Genomic DNA, 13,276 nt, shown 5'->3' with positions numbered 1-13,276 from the left:
TGTCTGCCCCTGTGAGATCTTCGTTTGAGGGCACACGGCCGTGGGCTATGCTGCACTCCCGTGTGGATCTCCAGGAATTAAAAGACTCTCTGCTCTCACAATACAATAGTTACGCTTTGTTCCTTAGCTGACCCTTGGTCGCACACAGATGATTTTCTGATATTCTTTTGACCTCCTCTTGCTGTCTTTGAGTCGATTGATTGTGCATTGTGCGGATTGTAGATGATTTTTGCTTCAACTCATCGGTAAGACCTTATTTCTTCTCGTGTTCGACTTCATTTGAGTCTAGCTGATTACATGCGATTTAAAGGGATAATACACATCGGTTTCTTGCTAAAATGGTTATGATTTGTTTTTGACAAGATCTGGGAGTTAGATGGGGTGTAGCTGGAAGAACGGCTGCAAAGGCCGTGCATTTTCCACACCCCGTGAAAGTACACGGGTGTGTGGATTTTCCGCACGGCCGTGCATTGTTATTTTCCTGCAGAAATTAATTGAATTTCTTTTCTAATACATGGAGGTATGGCCACGAGATCAAAGAAGGTAGTTGCTAAACGTCCTAGAGGGCCTGCCCTTGAGCCGGAAGTCATGGAATTCAAACTTCCTGAGCATCGAGCTCGGGTTGAGTGGTTAACGAAGCTTAAGTTCGGTCAGACGCGAATCCCTGATGTTGGGTCACTCAGGAAGGTGCAAATAGCAGATGACATGGCTGATGAGGTCGAGAAACTATTATTGTTCGGAAGTTGGCACAAAATATTGAATATTCATGACCCTGCTATCCGTTCACTCACTTTGGAGGTGCTTGCTTCATTTGAGTTCGACCGTTCTTATACTCATTTTGATAGTGTCGGCGCTATTCAGTTCAGAGCTTTTGGGCAACATCATAGTATGAGCATCACACAGTTTTCTACTAGACTTGGTTTATACGATGAGGAGTATACTGAGACTGAGGAGTATGAGAGTCATCCAATTGACATGTTGGGTTTATCGCCCACGGAGGTATACAGAATATTATGTGGTAAGGGGCGATATGAACCAGGAGTGTCTAAGGCCTCATGTTTATCACGACCGAGTTATAGATATCTTCACGCAATCATAAGCAGGTCAGTGAATGGTCGTGGTGATAGCACGGGAGTCATAAACAAACAAGAACTTCTGTGCTTATACTCTATGGTACGGAACGAGCCGGTCCATCTGGGACACATTTTAGCGGAGTATTTGAAGCATCAAGGATAGTATCCCAGACTAGGTGTCATTTTCTTGGGTCCATACATTACTAGACTCAGTATGGGGATGGGTCTACGAGACGCAATTAGCAGAGCTGAGAAAACAATTATACCAGCATCATTGGGGTTAGAGACAATGAGACTAATGGGTTTGATCCGTAAATATCCAAATGGTGTTTATGTGCTGAATATACAATTCGAGGATAACGGTGATGAGCCTCAGGTAGCACCAATGGAGACTGAGGCGCCTCCAGCGGCGGAGAACATACCCCCCGTACATTCAGTTACACCATCTCAAACCCATGATCATTTTGAGAGGCTTGAGAATGCTTTAGGAGCGGTGCGGGCAGAGGTTTCCGAGACCAAGACCGTGCAAGACGATCAGTACACAGAATTCATGGCACGCTTCGACGTATTACAGGAGATCTTAAAGCTAGACATCGCTTCATCATTTATCTTACAGCCGAGGACTCCTCAGTCTCCCTCGACATCCACTGCACCCTCATCCCCTACCCCGGCACCGGTAGACCCACCATATGCTTCACCAGCAGCAGCAGCAGCACCAGAGCTCGAGCGCGACAACGACATTTGACTCTTACTTTCTTTTACTTTCTTTGTATTTTATTTTAGACTTGTTCACTCAGAAAGGATTCTCCTTCTGAGTTTATGTTCATTTTGCATCATCGAGTTGTAATCATTGATTTATCTTTCATATACACTCGATTTATTTTGTTTTTGTTGAGCTTCACTGAACCCCCTCGTGTATGGATGCAGATGGTCTTGTCTTCTTGGGAATTGAAACTTAGTCATGGGCACGGCTAAGGTGCTGAGGCACTTGGCCGTGTGAGCCTCTCAACCTATCGGAACACTACTTCCATGGAATTAGCTTCATCAAACGCAACACTAGGAGTCAGGGGAGTATTGTTTTGATTGCTTCTCCCACATTTGCTTTTGAATGATATACATTTTGAGTGAGCATTCATGTGTACATTGAGGACAATGTACAACTTCAGTGTGGGGGGGAGTTTCATAGTGCACACATCTTTTCTACTGTTCTTGATTGTTATATGCTCACATAGCCAATGGTGGCGGTTCATCTTAGTTGCAAGGATTGTATTCTTGAGTTTAGGAGAATTTTTTAACATTGAATATTTTTCATGCTCTAGTTTTTGCTTGAATTTCTAGGAATTTTTTGCCCGATTTACACTTAGTGCACTACTCACTTTCTAAACTCTGTTGGAAACTCAAGTTTGATGTTAAAGGGACTAGTTATAGTTGTTTCTTGTGTGGAAAGAGCTACCACCTATGAAGTATGAAGCTACTCTCATAATTCGGATACTAGGTATGCCCTAATGAGAGAAAGAGCTATCTCATAGGATGAGTGAAATCTACCACTCCGGTAGAAAGAGTTACCACCTCGAAAGTGTGAAAGCCACCTTAGCGGCCGCTTTGAAAAGGGCTACATTAGAGGATGTGTGAAGCTACTACCATCTTTGAAATTGTTGTCACTTGTGTAGATAAATAAGTCCCTTATACTTAGAGCTTTCAGGTGTATACCTTGGGTTGACTTGAGTGAATTAACACACTTTCACGATTTCGGGTTTGTTGTCCTTTTTTATTCTAGTTTTTAACTAGAGTTTCAATTTTTCATATTTAGTGTTGAAATTTCCCTCACTTGTAGAATGCTCTCTTTGTATACTTTGGTGAACCTAATACCAAGCACTTCCAATATTTTCTTTATTGATGCACATAACGTTTTAATTTTTGCTTGATAACAAGCAAAAGCTTAAGTGTGGGGGAGTTTGATAAGTGCTTGTGCGATATGGATGCGAAGCGTTCATTCCTTATGTTGAGCATTACTTTTCTCAAGTTTTTACACTACTATATGTGTTTTTATGTTACTTTTATGCAGGTAGGGTTGTGAGGCCAAGTATGAAGGAAAGAAGCCAATGTGGATTACAATGCACCGATTTTGGAGGAAATCTTGCTAAGGTTCAAACGCGAAGACATAGGTCGATGTGAGATGCTAGAGTGTGTGCCAACCTCCTCGTATTCGAGTTGGTACATCCATTTGGAGCGGCACAAAGGCAGTCACACTCGGGCATTCCGACTTATGCACATAGAACAAGAGCTTCACCAACGTGCCTATCATTGAAGATGCAAGTGATCCACGACGTGAACGTGTGCCTGTTTGTGTTACTCCGATGAAAGTATGGATTCGGGAAGCTATTCAGGCAGGGTACTGTAGCAGAGCACTGCAGTAATGTGGTAGAAAGTACTGTAGCAGCACTGTTCACTGTCGGCCCAGAAAACAGGAGTTTAGAGGATCCACACGGGCGTGTGGAAATTACCCACGCCCGTGTGGAAATTTCCCACGGGCGCGTGAAGCATCCAAGCCCGTGTAGTCGCCCGATTCCAGCCTTATTTAAAAGCCGAATCAGCCCTGATTTTAGTATTCTTTTCTCCATCTTTTCCCCAACTTGAGAGAGGGTTTCGGCTAGGGTTTTGAGAGGTATTGACTAGGGTTTTGGAGAGGTTCTACGGCTCTGACATCGTCATTCCTTTGGAAGAAGATTGGTAGGGGAGCTTCCGTCGAGGCGTATCCTATACCGGACAAGGGAATCCTTGGACGATGAGTAGAGGACTTTCCACAAGACCATTGACACGACTATCGAGAGGGTTTCTCTATGGATTCATTGCGTTTACATTCTATTTCTTTGATTGTACTTAGCTCCATGGAAAGCTAAACCCCTAGTGGGTACTAGGGTATTTGTGAACCCTAGGATGTATTTGTTTCATTGAATCTCTTTATTATGCTTTCAATTAATTGATGTTTGTTGTGAGTTCCAACCTTGAATGCTTGATTGTATGAACATTTCCCCTAGAGTTACACTAAGGTTGAGAGTTCTTGTTGGTAACCTTGTGAGTGAGTGACACACCACGAGCGTTAGACAAAGCTAGGTTGGAGAGGGTTGAGAGGGTGAGTCGAGAGGTACAGGAGCGTCCCCTTTCCCCTCCGGCATGATAGATTCTACCTCCGTTCCTTGAGTTCTTTGCGGCCATAATAGAGTGAATGGTCTAAGGATGACCCTCTGCTGGGGCTTAGTTGCGCGTGCAACGGAGTGAAGCGTTGAGGTGATCTTAGTATCTAGGGCTTAATCGTGGTTAGGGACCTTCCACCTGGACCAAATGGTTAGGTCTATAATTAGGAAGAGATTTATCACTTGGAATCCCTAGAGCTCATTGCAACTCTATGCGAGTGCGAGGTGTTGAGATTGTTCGATTTCTCCTCCGGGACATGTATAGAGTTAGGCATAGTTGACCTTAGATTTGGGACTGTGTAATTAAGGATTTCCACGACTCGCCATTGCATTGATTAGGAAGCATAATAGAGGGTTCTTGCACTTGAAACAATTATCCTAGGTGGAGCATTATCCGGGTACCCCATCTTTATCGATTGCCTTATCCCCTTCTTTACTTTTGCTCTCTTACTTGTGGCTTTTATTGTTGAGAATTGAATCATTATCACACTAATTATCATTGATCTTTTACATAGCTAAGAATCAAATTAAGTATTTTTATTCCCTACTCCCTGTGGATTCGATACCCGCTCACCCGGGATTATTACTTTGACAAATCCGTGCACTTGCGGGATATACGCAAGGGGACCTTGTCAACTTCGCCAAAAATACTCCTGAATCCCCACTTTTCATTGAGGCCACATGAATGGGCACACATGAGTGTGACTGTCTTTGTGCCCCTCCAATTTATATGTTCGCTCGAGCACAATGGAGGTTGGCACACACTCACATGCCTTTGAGCACACTTTGTGTCTTCACGTTTGTTCAATCCAAGACTTCATCAACAATATGCATCCACGACCTACTTTTTGTTCCTTTCTTCCACAATTGTCTCTATAACCGTAAATGAACAAAAAGACACAAATACACATGCATGGGTGATAAAATCTGAGAAAAAGTAATGCACAAGCACTTCATATTTCTAATACACAGGCACTTATCAGGTAAGCTTCGCCATCTCTAGAGATTTTTTCTCCCCTATTAAATAGGTTGAAGCTCCAAATATAGTTTATAGAGTTTATATCACATAACATGTTTATAAATTTGATCATTCTATGTGTGCGAGTATTTTTCTCCCATATGATTTTGTTCCCTAACTCTCCAAGAAGAGCAACTCCTTACTTGCATTGGTTTGTGAGTTATTATCTTGTTAGATATATTCATATTTACTTCCTTTATTATGATTTCTAGCTAGCACATGACTACTTCCCTATTAGTGATATGTGCTTGTGTATAAGTAATACGAAGTATTTTTTTCTTACATTGAGCATTACTCTTCTAAGATTTTATCACTTATTCATGTGCATATGTGTTTCTTTTGTGCATATACAGTTGTGGAGAAAATTTTGGAAGAAAGGAACTAAAAGTAGATCACGGATGCATTTGTTGATGAAGGCTTGGAGTAAACAAACGTGAGGCTATTGATTAAGTGCAAAGGAAGTAATAAGACCCTCACGCCGTTCCTAGGGAAATATGACCCCTTGTGCTCACCCATGAGATATTACTTAATGACCCGTACATTTGCGGTATTAACGGACCAATTGAGATATTACTTGCATATTCACATATTTATATTTGCATATTTTCATACCACCTCATAACGTCCATCAATGATGTACACTAGTAAAAGCATTTTTATGTTAACAATATGTCAAGCCAGATTCTAACTCAAATAAACATCATTTTTCCAAACAACTCAAAAAATCATTGTTTAATGAAAAAACATGAATAGCATACTAAAATCATTTTCTTTCCACAGTTAAAAAAAACCAAGAAATTGCATAACACAAGGTTTAATAATTCTAACTTGTTAAATTTTTCAAAAGTTCAACAATAACAAGGATAGTATAAGTAAGAACTATGAAACAAGAATTTAGGTTTGCATAAATAATTTAAAATCAATAATAACCTTCTTAAAACATCAATGATTTAAAACCCATTGCAATTAAAAAATCTTCCTTTCTTTTCAATAACTCAACAAAATAGTATTTTAAGGAATAGATAAGTCAATAATTGACAACATAATAAATAGCCTTCAAAATCCTCTATCCCTAACTGTGGCCTCGGTTCAGTCTGGAGACACCAAGATACACATCTCTTGGTGTTGGCCGTTGGAAAACCTCGTGTGGTGACTTCAAACAACTTAATAATAAACTCCTTTTAGGTTCTCTACGTGCCTCCCAAAAGGGCGGTATCCTCAATTGAGTTTACCACACCACCTCTAGTAGGTCGGCCGGTGGAAACTCTATCTCTTACTGCAGTAAGTACCGGAGCTCAACTCCATTGTCACCATCAAAACAAATAAACATAATACTACTTGTAGGCCCAGTGGATAAATCAACATGATTGTAAAGATCTTTATATGATTACACAAATTTTCGCAAAATCAACTCCCACTCCAGAAGTGAAACAGCTTAAAAAAAACCTTTTCCTCAAGGAAGTATCATTTGAAGTCAAAGATTGAATGTGCATTCCATGTATAACATCATCAATAACACAAAATGTGTTTCATAATTAGTTTGCATAAACTTATTTAATATCATAACATGAGTGTCAAGTTTCATGAAAACCATCACTTTGGAATATATGATTCAATGATAAAGTTTTCAAACACAAGTACGATGCTTTTTTAAACTCTGTAAATAAGCTCAATCATGATCCAAACATGGTTCTAAAATACCATAGGAAGCATTTCATGAAATGAAGGACTCTTTTCTCAAAAGCATTTGGCAAAAGAAAGATAGGTTTACAAAGCTTCACAATTCTTTTTAGTCTCAAAATATCAACATAGCCATAAACATTTACATATAAAAAATGAAAGTTATCTTCAGTATTTAGTTGCACATTACAAGAAAGTTAATTTCTTACAAATCCAAATAATATACACTCACAAGTATTGCAATGAGTTCACTAAAGGTCAAATAACACTTTTAAGAATTGTAGATAACTTTTTAAAGCATAAACATTAATAATAGAACTTGAAAGATAGTTCTTCAAAAATACATTTCAAGATCAAAGTTCTAAAACACGAGCAACATAAATTGGCATACATTTTCATAAACTCATCCAAATACAAGGTGATCTTATAAAGAATCATGAATAATATTTCAAGAAACTTTTAACTAGTGTAAGCATGAATCTCAATAATTTCCTTGAAGAGGTAATTTAAGAACCAAGCTTTTTAACACCATTAATATACTTGCAAATATTCTCAATAACTCATTTAAATTCAAGCATCATTGATAAGTGCTTGATTAGACATATTTTTCTATATGTTTTACATGCATTAGGCATCATTTTTACAATGGTTTATGTCTCATATTGTGTATATGGTGTTCTTTTGTGCAATTAGGTTGTGAATGCCTTTAAGGGTCAAAAAGAAGCAAATATAGGCTATAAAGACACAATGTTGGGATTCCTAGTTCAATTCAAAGACCAAGACATGAGAGTAATTCATGAACGGGGAGATGTGTGCCAACTTTCAAGGAGATTCAAGCCAATTTACTAGTTGGAAGGGCACAAAGGCAATCACATCTTCATGTTCCTTCTCTTTATGAAGAATGCAAGCCCTTTCAAGAATGAGTAATTGAAGAAAAGAGTATTTGGACCGAGGTTATGAAGAGCATTGTAGTAGTACTGTAGCTAAATTACTGTTCATAAGACCGCGTGGAAATTCCACAAGACTTTCTGGAAATTCCTGCAGGCCATACGAGCACGTGAAAAAATCCACACGGGCATGTGAAGGCACGTGACAGCCGCTCTTTGTGACTATAAATAGGCTGTTTGCCCTATTCTTTGCAGACTTTTTACATGGTTTTTTGCTAGCACTTAGAGGGCAAAGTAGCTAGGTTTTAGAGGAGGTCTTTGGCAATATTGGGGGCCATTCTTCACCAACTTTGATCTATCTTCTCTCCGTCATAGCATCGAGGGAGCCTTCAGCAATCTAGCTTTGGTGGAGGATTCTTTAAGACGTTGAGCGACCCATCAAGGCCATCATCACGAATTCAAGGCGGTTTTTCTCTATTGTTTACATTGTTATTCATTGTATTAATCATTGTTTTGTAACTTGCCCCATAGAGGGCTAAACCTTAGTAGGTATTTGGAAATGTGAACCCTCGGATCTTGTCTTTTGTAATGATTTGCTTTATGTTTCTATTAATTCTGAGTTGATTTGAGTTTTAATCGTATGTTCCCAAGGCTTGCATGTTTGTTTGATCCTTGTTATTGATTTCCTATGCATGATTTGTTACTTTGATGAGAGAGAGATCACCATTAGAGTTAGAACTCCAAGGTTAAAGAAGGTTGAGAGGGTGAGTCATAAGATAGTGGAGTGTCCCTTTTCTCTTCTGATGAGTGTTCCCTATCTTCGTATTCCATAGACTCTATGCAACCATATTTGGTGTGAGATGTGAGATTGAGAGATTTCTCCGCTGGGACCTTGTAGGGGGTTAGGGATCTTTGGCCTAGAAATAGGGCTAGATTTATCTTTAGGAATCGGTTTCACTCTTAGGTATCCCTAGAGCTTATTATAGTCATATGGGATGTGAGGTGTTGAGATTGAGCAATTTCTCCACTAGGACATTGTAGTGGACTAGTACCGGTGGCTTGGAGGCAAGGGCCAATTGTTTTTGGATTAACTCGACTCATTAGATTCGATTTAGAAGCATTTAGAAAATCTCGAGCTTCATGTTAGATCCTAGGGAGAACATTGTCCGGGTACCTCACCTTTATTAATTGAGATCTCTTTTACTTTCTATCCTGCCCGTTTGCTTGCTTATTAATATTCTTGCAATTAGTACATTTCATCACATCCATTAATTTTGATTAGATAACTAAGAATTGTACTACTAATACTACTAATACGTGTCAATGATTTCAAAGTCATGAGAAATATTCAAAAGCAAATATAACTCAAATATATTGAAAACATGCATGATAGTATAGTCCATGAAATCGGAAAACCCCACTAAAAAACTTAATGAGCTAGGTGTTAGTTCCCCACCGACTTTTTACTCTTGCTCAAAGCTTTACCACCTAGAAGGAAATAACCAAAACAACCGAGGCATTAAGACTAAGATTATTTAACACAAAGGTGTGGGAAACCCTCAAGATGGAGAATGCATGCCACTAGGATTTACTAAACACTAAAGGTGTGGGAAACCCTTGATAAGTGCTTGTGCAATAAGAATACGAAGTGTTCTTTCCTTGTGTTGAGCATTACTTTTCTCGGGTTTTAACACTAATATGTGTGTATTTATGTTACTTTCATGCAGGTAGGGTTGTGAGACCGATTATGAGAGAAAGAAGCCAATGTGGGTCACAATGCACCAATGTAGGTCAGGTTCAAGATGCGGGAATGTGTGTCCACCTCCTCGTATTTGAGTTAGCACAACTATTTGGAAGGGTACAAGGGTAGTCACATTCAAGCATTCCGACTTGTGCATATAGAACAAGATCAGCACCAACATGTCCGCTATTGAAGAAGCAAAGTGATCCACGACCTAAACGTATGACCGTTTGTGTTACCTCGATGAAATCATGGATTCGGGAGTATTTTGGGCCGGTACTGTAGTAGAGCATTGTAGCAAGAATACTATACCAGTACTATTCACAGCCTGCCGAGAAAACAGAAAAACAAAGAATCCATATGGGCATGTGGAACTTCCACACGCCCGTGTGAAAAATCCACAGGGGCGCTCACAGGGGCGTGTGGATTCCCGATTCCAGCCCTTTAAAAGCCAATTTCAGCCCCGATTTCAGCATTCTTTTCTCCATCTTTTCCCCAACATGAGAGAGGGTGGAGGCTAGGGTTTTGAGAGGTATTGGCTAGGGCTTTGGAGAGGTCATACGGCTCTGACATCGCGCACCGTTTGGAAGAAGGTTAGTGGCAGAGCCTTCTTCGGCACCGATCCTGTGAGGTGTATCCTAGGCCGGACAAAGGGACCCTTGCGATGAGTAGAGGACTCTCCACAAGACCATCATCATGACTAATGAGGTGGTTTTCTATGGATGCCTTGATTTTACATTCGATTTCATTGATTGTATCTAGCTCTATGGAGAGCTAAACCCCTAGTTGGTATTTGAGTATTTGTGAACCCTAGGATGTATTCGTTTCATTGAATCTCTTTATTATGCTTTCAATTAATTGATGTTTATTGTGAGTTTCAATCTTGTATGCTTGATTGTCTGAATACTCCCCTAGAGTTACACTAGTGTTGAGAGTTCTTGTTGGTAACTCTTATGAGTGAGTGACACACCATGAGAGTTAGACAAAGCTAGATTGGAGAGGGTTGAGAGGGTGAGTTGAGAGGTAGCGGAGCGTCCCCTTTCCTTTCCGGTGTGATCTATCCTACATCCACGTTCTAAGAGTTCTTTGTGGGCATAGTAGAGTGAATGGGCTAAGGGATAACCTTCCGCTGGGGCTTAGTTGTGAGTGCAATGAAGTGAAGCGTTGAGGTGATTTTAGCACCTAGGGCTTAATTGTGGCTAGGGATCTTCCACCTAGACAAAAGGGTTAGGTCTATACATAGGAATAGGGTTTATCACTTGGAATCCCTAGAGCTCATTGCAATTCTATGCGAGTGCGAGGTTGAGAGGTTATTCAACCTGTCCTCTGGGACATGTATAGACTTAGGCATGGTTGACCTTAGATTTGGGTTTATGTAATTAAGGATTATCACGACTCATTGTTGTATCGATTAGGAAGTATAATAGAGGGTTCTTGCACTTGAAACGATTATCCTAGCGGATCAGTATCTAGGTACTCCATCTTTATCGATTACCTTACCTTCTCCTTTACTTGTGCCTTATATATTGTTGTTTTTATTTTCGTTATTTCATATTTTGTCATACTCATCACTATTCATCTTCCACATTAGCTAAGAAACAACTCAAGTGGCTTTATTCCCTACTCTCTGTGGATACGATACCAACTCATCTGGGATTATTACTTTGACACCCGTGCACTTGCGGTTTACATGCATATACGGGCGTGCCTAGTTTTTGGCGCCGTTGCCGGGGAGTAGGCACTTAGAGATACTTTGCACTTTGTTTTCTTAGCTATTCATTCATTATATTTCATATATTATTTTCTATCATCGTTCTAATTTCTTTTTCATTCTTTTTGGCTGCAGCTCCAAGTTATGACCTGAGGGAACCCCTCCATACTGATTGAAGGAGATCCCGAGCTTGAACGTACATTGAGAAAAAAAAGGAAAGAACCTGTGCAAGAATAGTCTAATCTAGTTGATTTGGAACTATAAGAATCTTTAAACATGGCAGAACTGAATGAGTAGCAGCGGACATTATTTGATTATGCTAGACCTTAAGTATGGGGGACACAATCGAGCATTGTGCGTCCCCTGATTACAGCTCAAAACTTCGAGCTGAAGCCGGCATTCATCCACATGTTGCAGCAATCCGCACAGTTTAATTGTTTGGCCGATGAGGATCTAAACAGTCATATAGAGAACTTTCTCGAGGTGTGTGATATGCAGAAGATAAATGTGATAACGGATGATGCCATCAAGTTGAGAGCCTTACCATTTTCTTTGAAAGGGAGAGCGAAGCAGTGGCTACACTCATTACCTACAGCATCAATTACCACATGGGAGGAGATGGTAGAAGCTTTTCTTGGCCATTATTTCCCTCCCGGAAAATCTGCAAAGCTTAGGAATGAGATCTCATCCTTTGTATAATTGGAATTTGAGTCTATATTTGAGACGTGGGAAAGGTTCAAGGAGCTCCTGAGAAAGTGCCCGCAACACGGATTCCCGGAGTGGATGATTGTACAGACCTTTTACAGCAGTCTGAATCCGAGTACAAGGCAACTCTTGGATGCAGCAGCAGGTGGTACCTTAGGTAGCGAGATCCCCAGTGAGACTCGTCAATTAGTTGAAGAAATGGGGTTAAACAGCTACTAATGGAATGCCATGGAGAAGAAAAAGGTAGCCGGTCTCCAAGAGATAGATGCAGTAACCTTATTGGCAGCTCAAGTGGAATCATTGAGTAAGAAGTTAGATCTTCTAACTTTGAATAGAGTGGCGGCCGTGACTACTTGTACTGGGTGTGGTGGAGGACATGCTCCCTCCGATTGCCCGATCTCTATTGGTGATGCATCATCTAATGAGAATGTCGATTTTGTGGGTAATTGCATGAGGAATCATTGAAATCCATACAACAATACTTACAATCCGGGTTGGAAGAGTCATCCCAATTTCTCGTGGAGCAATAAAGGTCGACAAAAGGCCATGGGGACACCAGGTTTCCAACAACAACAGCAAGCCCCAAACATGGAAACCAGAGTTTCAGGTTTGGTGACCCGAATGAACGATTTGGAGAAGGCCTTAAGTAGGTTTATACAATCGTCAGATACAAGATTTCAATCTGTTGAGGCTACACTTCGCAACCATACCACCTCTTTGCATAATCTTGAAAGTCAAGTGGGCAGATTGTGAAGTCTTTATCGAAAAGGCCACATAGAAGCTTACCGAGTTAGACCGAGGTCAACCTTAGAGAGCATGTGAAGGCGATCACTTTGAGAAGTGGTCATGAGGTTGAGGGCAAGTTTCCGAGTGAGAAGCCAATTAAACACGCACCCGAGGTTATAGAGGTTGACAAGGGAGCAAGCAAAGAGAGGAGGTGGAACCCCCACCTTTGAAGCCAAGAATCCCTTATCCCTCTAGATTGAAGAATGACCAAGTGGATGAACAGTATAAGAAGTTCATGAGTTTGTTCAAACAACTCCACCTTAATATTTCTTTTGTTGAGGCATTGGCTCAAATGCCTAAGTATGCAAAATTGTTGAAAGACTTGTTAACTAACAAAAGGAAGTTAGAGGAGAGTGCTTCAATGATTTTAGATGCATCTTGCTCGGCGGTTTTGCAAAAGAACATGCCGAACAAGAAGAAAGACCCGGGAAGCTTCATCATTCCGTGTAATATTAGCAATCTAGGTGAAGAAATGGCATTG

General features: G+C 40.4%; 1 non-coding gene across 1 annotated transcript; it reads right to left on the bottom strand.

The window, feature by feature from the left end:
- Window positions 1–11,970: 11,970 nt before the first annotated feature.
- On the bottom strand, window positions 11,971–12,077 carry LOC120250740. The gene has a single exon (XR_005533079.1). It is a non-coding gene; the product is annotated as a small nucleolar RNA R71 (small nucleolar RNA).
- Between the last annotated feature and the right edge of the window lie 1,199 nt (window positions 12,078–13,276).

This window comes from Dioscorea cayenensis, chromosome 19, assembly GCF_009730915.1.
Source record: "Dioscorea cayenensis subsp. rotundata cultivar TDr96_F1 chromosome 19, TDr96_F1_v2_PseudoChromosome.rev07_lg8_w22 25.fasta, whole genome shotgun sequence".
In the NCBI taxonomy this organism is placed as follows: domain Eukaryota; kingdom Viridiplantae; phylum Streptophyta; class Magnoliopsida; order Dioscoreales; family Dioscoreaceae; genus Dioscorea; species Dioscorea cayenensis.
This window is presented reverse-complemented; position numbering and strand designations above follow the sequence as displayed.